Source organism: Apis florea, unplaced genomic scaffold (assembly GCF_048593485.1).
Source record: "Apis florea isolate Af1SG1 unplaced genomic scaffold, ASM4859348v1 contig_2190_pilon, whole genome shotgun sequence".
Taxonomy (NCBI): Eukaryota; Metazoa; Arthropoda; class Insecta; order Hymenoptera; family Apidae; genus Apis; species Apis florea.
In genome coordinates this window covers 978089-987505 of record NW_028256541.1, presented here as the reverse complement: position 1 = coordinate 987505, position 9417 = coordinate 978089, and positions in this window count along the sequence as shown.

The window sequence follows — 9417 nt, the reverse complement described above, 5'->3', positions numbered from 1 at the left end:
TTTAGACATTTACAGACATTTGCGGATCAGTTTCTTGGAAACAGTGGACTCTCTGAACCACATGTCTTCTCAATGCCTAATTCTGGGAATTTTCCTTGGATTACTATCTTTCAGAAGATAACTGGTCCATAGTGTTATTGACTGCTTATGTGCCTTACTGAAAACCTGCGATCTTGCGAGATGAATATGGAGGGAGTTTTATTTAGGGCACGAGCGTTTTGGAATTCAAAAAAATCAGAACTTTTTCAAAATTAGAACTTTTTTATCTTCAGAATTTCTTAAACTTCTTAGAATTTTTTTAACCTCCGAACTCTTTAAACATCAGAACTTTATATCTTTGTAATTTTATATCGAATTCTTGAATTTTGTAATTATAGATTCTCGAACAAATCCTTGTGAAACGAAGAAATCTTGTTAATTTAGTGATAAACATAAATCTTCATTAGCTGTTGATCATTTCAAAATAGAACTTTATTGACAACAAATTATGTAATAAATCAATTTTATTGTTATATACTATATACTATATATAGTATATACTATATACTACATATAATATATACTATATTATATACTGTATACTTCTTGAAACGAGTTTGAGTTAATAAGAATTTTAGCAATCCATTCATGATAATATCATAAATTTTGTAAAAATTAAGAGAATTATAATATATTTTAGTTTGAGTAATTATATGAATATTCATCATAATTATTTTATCCATGACTTATAGATAAGTTAAATATCATTTGTTTTAAAAAATATATCAATTATCACTAATGATTGTAGTATAGCTCGAAAAATATAACTCGAAATATCTCAAAAAATATAATATTTAATCAATTCTTAGAATTTTGAAAAAATAAATTTCTAAAATTTCCAAAATATATAACGCAATAGAATAGAAAATTAATGTATATTCACTAAAGAATTTTTACACTTTCTATTTCATTACAACATAGATATTATTATAATGAATTTGTGATTACAGAAGATTTAATTTCAATTAATATTTTTTGTAGTTCAAAAAAGATTATATTTTTAATTCCTATATGATTCGATCAAAAATATATTTTGTCGAAAATAGAAAAAGATAATAAGTGAAAGAACGAGAATTGAAAGTCAAAGTAAAATATAAACAAACTACCGAGAAAAATAAATGCAACGATGAAATTTTTAATTTTTTTATTTTTTTAAATGAATTTTTCTCTAATATATTTGCAAGATTTAATATGATTTTATTGAGACGTATTGAAAGTCGTGTGATAACTCAATCAAAAGTTCACGTCTTATGGATTATAATGATCTATTATCTGAATTACCGCAAATTTATTTTTAAGATATTAACAAAAATTATTATTTTTATTTAATTGAATTTTATACATATATATGTTATATATATATATGTGTGTGTGTTATAGCACGACATACATTTATTTATTTCTTTAGAAACACATCACAATTGTCAATATCTAAAATGTATAACGATAACACATAATTTGTCGCGAATACAATTACACTATACTTCTGCTATTGTCAACAGACGATAGTAGAGTATATCTATAAAATGCAAATAAAGCAAATATTGATGAGATTTGAGAAAAATTTTATAATCATTGTACAGATGCCTTACGTAATTTAAATATTTCTATTTCCTTTCAATATCGTTATTTTTATATTTTTTAAAATTAATGAATCTAAAAGAAAATACAATAATAATAAAAATCTGATTATTGGATTTTAGAAATGATTGATATATCGATCAATAGAAGATCATCGTTCAGAAATTATGAACCAGCAATGATTTCCATTATAAAGGAAAATCATTGCAGCTAGTGAGATCTACATGAATTCTTTTAAAAGTTATAGATATTGTTGATAAAGAATATAGTTATGAAAATATATTCCGTTAGTCACAATACAGAATTAATTGATAAATAACGTTCGTAAGTTAAGTGACCAACTATGATAATACAAACTAATTTTCTATACATAATTATAACTGAAAATGGCACCATTCAAAAAATTGTATCTAACTATTAACTGAAAAGATTGAATGTGTGAAAGAAGTCATTTTCATAAATTGACAAATAAAGATTTATTAAGATTTTTTTATTCCCCAAGAGGAATTTAATTGCTTATTTTCTTTCCTTTATTTATTGACATTCTATAAAAGAAATATGCAACAATATATCGATATAAATAACGAAAGCTTTGTTAGAATATTCCTTGATAATTTTGTGAGTTCTTCTGATTGCTAGGTGACTTTCAATTATAGAAAAGAATTGTAGAATTCGTTCTACATCTATTTTGTGAGATTAATGTTGAGGTTCTGATAAAATAATTTCTGATGATGGAGGAGGATGGATAGGAGGATGATGAAAAATATATATGTTTAACAATATGATTTTTTTCTTTTCAATCAAACCTTTATATGGTAGAATTTAAATAAATTTTGGTTTGTATGGAATATAATATCGTGATAAAGTTTAATTTTTTCAAAATATTACTAATATAATGTTAAATTTTTATGATAGAAATGATAGTTAGTCAATGCAAATAGCAAAAATTTTGTTAGAATATTCCTTGATAATTTTGTATGTCCTCTTAATTATCAAATGACTTTCGTGAAGAAATTCGTTCTAAGTCTCTTTTGTGAAATTGCTGCAGACATATAGATAGCTTTCGATAAAAATGATAAATAGAACTTAGGGATGCAATGTACTTCTTTCTTTTTAAATAAAAGATTTATATGCTAGAATTCTAGTAAATTTCGATTGGAAGATAGTATCATGATAAAACTTAATTTTTTCAGAATATCGCTCATATGATAATTGCCAGAATTCTGTAAAGTTGAAATAGTGAATTGGCAAGAAATGAAAATGGCAAAAACTTTGTTAAAATATTCTTTGATAATTTTTTTAGAGTCTTCTGATATCTGATGATTTTCGATAAATAAATAAAGACTATCGTCTGAATATTATATTAATGTTATTAAATTTTGTGCCACTTAAAATTCAAAGTAAAATCATGCCTCATCAATGAAAATTTTCTATTACCTTGATTTCATTTATAAAACTCAATATAACCTATATGTGTTTAATGAACAAAGCATTTTAAAAAGTGGATATACAGAGTAATTGAATTACAGTATCTTATGCATTAATTGTGCCAAGAAGATGAGATGGAATATTACATAAATTTAATCAGATTTTTGAATTGTTAGTTAATAGAGATTTTAGTGATCAGATTTTCTTAATGGTTTTCTGTGTATAAGAGATAAAAGAAATAATGAAACTATAGTTTTTCATTGTTGAAATAATAGTAGTTTGTAAGATACTAATTTAGAAATTGGTTTTTATTTTTATTATTATAATATTTTGATGATATTTGTTCAAAATACATTGTCCAAATGCTGAGTGATGATAACTTAGATAGACGAAAGTAATATTATTATTCGTAATACAATTTTTTAAATTTTTTGAAAGAGATGCAATTGTCAGTTAGATTCTTTTCAATTTCTAGAAAAAACTTTGTCAATAAAGTGTAAACAATGTGGAGGTAATCATTTTAATTTGGAGTATATGAAGCCTTTAAAAATCGACAAAAATGTTGAAAAATCTATTTCAGATTGCTTACAAGAATAAAGGCACCTTGTGAACCTGTTAAAGAAATTAATGCTATTTATCTTGTTAAAATATTATAGAAGAGGCCTATAACAAGCACAAACAGTGTTGCAAGTATTCTTTAAAGTTTTGAGTTTAATGTTGGAACATCATAGCGCCCTATTGAAGACATTGATATTAGATATTAGAAGAAATCCATGAAATCATTTTTGAGAAAAATGACAATATTATCTTATTGGATGTTATCTATCTTTTTCGACAATTATAAATTCAGACAGGTTAAAAATTAATTGAACAGATTTCAATAGATGATAATATTGGTCAAAATTGTGTCAAATTCTAGTTTTTTGTTGCAGATGCTTTTATAACTCCAAAGGAACATCTTTTTATATTTCAAGTGTATTCTATCCGTTATTAATGCAGCGAGATGAAGTGAGAAAGCGGAGGAAAGATTCAAATTTATTGAGAGTATTTTGCTGACTGAAGATGTGGATTTTGAAAGATGATTTGGTAGATATAGAGCGCGAAAGAGCATCAACACCTTGTAAAGTTTTCATGTTTGATTTGAATTCGTTAGAAATGTGAATATTGCTTGCTTATCTAGTATTTTGATAAAAGTGTAGTAGTAAAATTTTATCTTGAAAAGACTTGTTTGAATATCTTGCTAGATTAGTTTTTAGTCATTGATAATAATTTTTTGGAATTGTTTTCTTTCAGAGAAGAATATATTTTGTATTTTTCAAAGAGAGTTTATATATCGGTTTTAATATCATGTTCCATGCTTTTAAATTGTGTGACTTTTACCACTGGAGAAATGAATCCCAAAATCCATAGTATAATGAAGATGATAATAAGTGAAATCATTAGATCGGAGCGAAATTATTTAATTAAGAAATAATACAAGTAAATTGCTGATCGATTTATATCTTAGATAAATTAGGCAAGAAGTCTAAGATTGCAAGCCTCAGAGTTTGCAATTAAAATTGTGTAAAATTCTGAAAAGCATGTTTGAAAAATTATTATTGAAAACTAATATTGGAATACACTAATATTAAAAATTAATTTTTTTAAAGTAATATACTTTAAAGAATTCAAAATTTAAAAATTAAAATTAAAAAAATTAAATTAATTGAAGAAGAAAAATTAACGAGTTTTTATTTCTTTAGTTTCTCTTATTTCTTTAGTTTAGTTTCTCATTACCAAATCTGATATAATCTAAGATAATTGAATATTTTATAAATTTGTATATTTTTATATTATAAAATCATTTCATCATCTATTTGATTCGCTATAATATTTATAATTCCCGCCAAAATGAACGCTCAAAATCTTGTCAGATTTTACGTTCTGTTGATAAAGATGCGAGTGATAAAAAAAAGGCTTTCGAACTCCAGGAATTTGAATTATGAAAAATATATGTATGATTGGTTTACTTTTATAGCTAATTTATGGATATTATATAATGTCTCAAATATCAAATAATATGACTTAATTCTTTTTGGCTTTGTGTTAACAAAATTAAAAGATGCTTAAACTTATTGTAATTTTCAAGTTTAATTAGTCGTTTATATTGTAATCATACAATTAACGAAATTAAATTATGCTTAGAATTATTGTATCATTTAAATTTGATAATTTACATTGTATATATACAAAAATAGTTCATTATTAGTTAGAAATATATATATAATAAAAATATAGATATAAGTTAAAAATATAGATTTCTATATTTTGTTTATCATAAGTTATTTAGATATATACATTATTTATAATTTTTATATAAAATTAGATTTTAATTTTAATTATTATTAACGCCATAAATTGTTTTGTATATTGAACTATATATTGAATATCGCATTTGATATCAAAAGAGGTCAGGAATGTCGAATTCTGACATGAAGACATGAAAAAGCATTGAATGTTACGTTTATTTTGTATCAGATAAACTAGATTCTTAAATTAATTCTAAATAAAAAAACTACTAGATTCTTAAATCTAGTTTTTGATTATATCTTGTCTAACATATAATGCAATTTTTGTATTTTAATTTCAAAATAGTATTATCATTTTAATGTCATTTTCAATATTATCGATTCAGTACAGAATAAGATTACAACATTCATAGTGATTAGAATTAAAATTATATTTTATTATAGAATTATAAATAAAATAACAGACTACATTGTAAATGTAAATAAAATATAAAATTTCATAGTTCTATAAAATGTACATATTGCTTGTAGAGATTATTATAAAGTTAATGAAACGATGATTTTGTGTAAAAAATATTATGTTTTTAATTTTTTATATTTAATTTAATTATAATATATCATACTTATTTAAATAAATTTTTATTTTTGAAAATATTAATCAAATGATGAATGAATATGATTTTTTTCTTGTATATAAAAATTTAAATGTCATAAATAATAAAAAATTAATTTTATTATTCAAAAATTGAATACATTTCTAATTTGCAATTATTTAAATAAAACATTTTTAAATATTAATATAAATATAAATTTTTAACTTGATTGAATATTTAAAATAATTTATATTTATATATTATTATATATCAAATTTTTATATATAATTAAGATTTATTTTGTGCATTAATTTATTTTGCAATTTTAATTGACTTTAAATTTAAATTTAGAAGATATAGATTTTAAAATATCAACTTTGTAAATTTAAAAAGTGTATTATAAATTTTATAAATTTTAAAATATTAATTTTGATTTTGAAATTTCTTTAGAAATATACAAGGTGTTAATATATTCGTAAAATATCTTTGAAGGGTTAATTCTAGAGACTAAAATAAACAAGTTGTCTATTGATGCTTATTTACTAAGTTAGAAGCAATTGAAGTTCAAAATTGAATTTTAGATGAGAAGAAAGCAATCTCGCTTTATTTCCGTTTTGCTTCATCTCACACAAACTTATATTGCTTATAAATAATAAATAATAATAATAATTTAATGAATAAGCATTAACAGACAATTTTTTAATAATAAGTTATTTTTGTGTTTGTTTTGACTTCTAGAATCAATTCTCCAAAGACGAATAAAATTGTTTCCGACGAATATTAATATTTTGTATATACAGATTACATATAAAACGATGATAATCTATTTTAAAAATAATTTCTCAGAAAAATTGTAAATTGATTAAAGATTACAGTTAAACAAATAAAAATAATATAATAATTTATAAAAATTCAAAATATAAGTATATTTTTATATAAATTGTTTGCTGTAAGAAGATAAATAAATTTTTTTAAAGGAGAGACATTTTTTCAATATCTGTATATATTTGTTTGTTTGTATTTGTATATTTATTTACAATTAATATTTGTTCGTAATAATTTCTGTTTCATGAAAGCTTTTTAAAATTAAACAAACGAAAATTATAAGAGAAGAAAAAAATGTATAATATGTTTTTAATTAGTTAAATTGAATCTTGATCTTATTATACAAAATAAATCATTCAATTATTAAGAAAATTATTTTTTAAATAAGCAAGTATAGTAAATCTTTTAAATCTTCAAAATCTTCAAATCTTTCAAATTCTGATAACAATATACGCAATAATATGTACATTAAAAAAATTTTCTTTTCTTTTCTATAAAAAATGCAGTATCAGATTACAAAATATGCAGTTTCATATCAATATTTACGAAATTAATTCATTTATTTTATTAATGATTAGATTCTTAGTTTTTGAAATAAATCAACATTTCGTTTTATTCATTATTTAAATATTTAATTTATAATCTAATTATTTATAATATTTTATTCGAAAAAGTTCATAGAATTATTTATATTATTTTATATTAAGAGCAAGACATAATAAATAAAACAAACATAATAAATTTAATAGTTTGAAACACATAATAAATGAAAAATTATATTTAAAATTTATTAGAATATTAAATTTTTATAAAATAAATATAAAAAATTGTGATAATGTTTTTATTATACCATAATAAAAGAAATCATAATTTTTTTTTAATTTAATTAATAAACAAAATATTCAAAAATTCTGATATGAAAATTCGCCAAATTTTCCAGTATATAATATAATATAATACATACATAATATAATACATACATATATAGATTATTATTTATATGAAAATATAACAAAAGTAGTTATATTTATATTTTTAATTTTATTTTTATTTTCTTAACTTCGGTTAAGAATTAAGAAATTAGATTGGATATTATAATGTTGGATTGAATATAAATCTTATACTCGTTATTCTATATTGTAAAGGCATAGCACATATTCTAATTTTTTATGCAATCGATATTTCATATAAAACAACAATATAAAGCAAAAATCCTATCGAATGATAGATTACCTGTGACATAACATGAAAAGACAATGTAATCTATTATTTCAAGTTGACAAGAAATTCCATCATCATGAAAGATCATTGTATTTTTCAATATTGATAATATTTATAAAAATCTATATAAGTACGATTATCTTTCCCTATAAAGCATGAATTATTTAAGACAAACCTATTTCATATTTAATATTTCATATTTGTTCTTTTATATTTACATTAGTATTAACTTTTATTTATTTCGTAAAATTAGTTAATAATGTAACTTTGATTCTAAGAATTTAATATTTCATCTGAATTAAATTAAATTAATATTTCAGTTTTTTTCTAAATTAGACTCAAATCCTATTCATTATTTTTTATAAGTGTTGATACAAACTTTTATGTATCATATATTTTTTGAAATTTATTATTGAACCTAAATAGATTTAAAATTTAAAATAGATTCTCAAAGTTGCAATGTTATAGATGCAAATATCAATTCAAGAAACTATATGAGCTCCATCATTATCCATTTGGCATTCACCTTTCTATCATCCTAGAAGATTTTCTTTTATTAATAACAAATAAGAAAAAAGATAACGAGTTATAAAAATTTTCGCTGAACCGATGTTTTAAAAATTAATCGAGATTATCTTCAAGAATATTAACGATGCAACATTGTCGTTCTGCAAGACTACAAGTAAACAAAAATCAAAGCAAAAAGTCAAGTGAGTAAGGACAAAATTTAGAAAGAAAATTGCGGATACTGCGATACTCAATCAGACGAGGTCGAAAGTTACACGAGAGTCGGCAAAGTCACGTACGCTAGTTCGAATTTTGCAACATCAGTCGGACATGATAAATCTTTCTTCGCATGATAACTCTAACTTAATGGATAAAAAGATACATATCATCAGTACTATCGATAAAGTTGCTATCTGTAAATTTCGAAAAAATATAAAATATTTTAATATTTCAATATTTTACTGATATTTTTTATAATTTAATAATTATATTATAATAATTCAATTTTATAATTTCTCGATACAATATAATAATATTCATAATACTATAATTCAATAATTTTATTTATATTTATTTATATCTTAAAGAAATTTTAATTATTAATTTATTATTTATTAAATTTATTAAGTTCAGAATTAATTTACTATTTCTTAGTGCAGTATTATATTTACTTAAAAATATTTTTGTAAGAGAAAGTTAATTTTATAATAGAAAAGTCTGATAATCTAATTTACAAATTTTTATCTTGTGCAATTAAAATTTTATTTAAAGTATACAATGTTTAAAGCATAATATAAAATTCGGCAAAAATATATTATTCCTGAAGAATAATTCTTTGGAATTGAACGTTCTTTGAATTTGTATAAGATACTATTTTTGAATAATAATTTATAATTGAATAATAATTTGAATAATAATTTTTAATTTTTAGAATA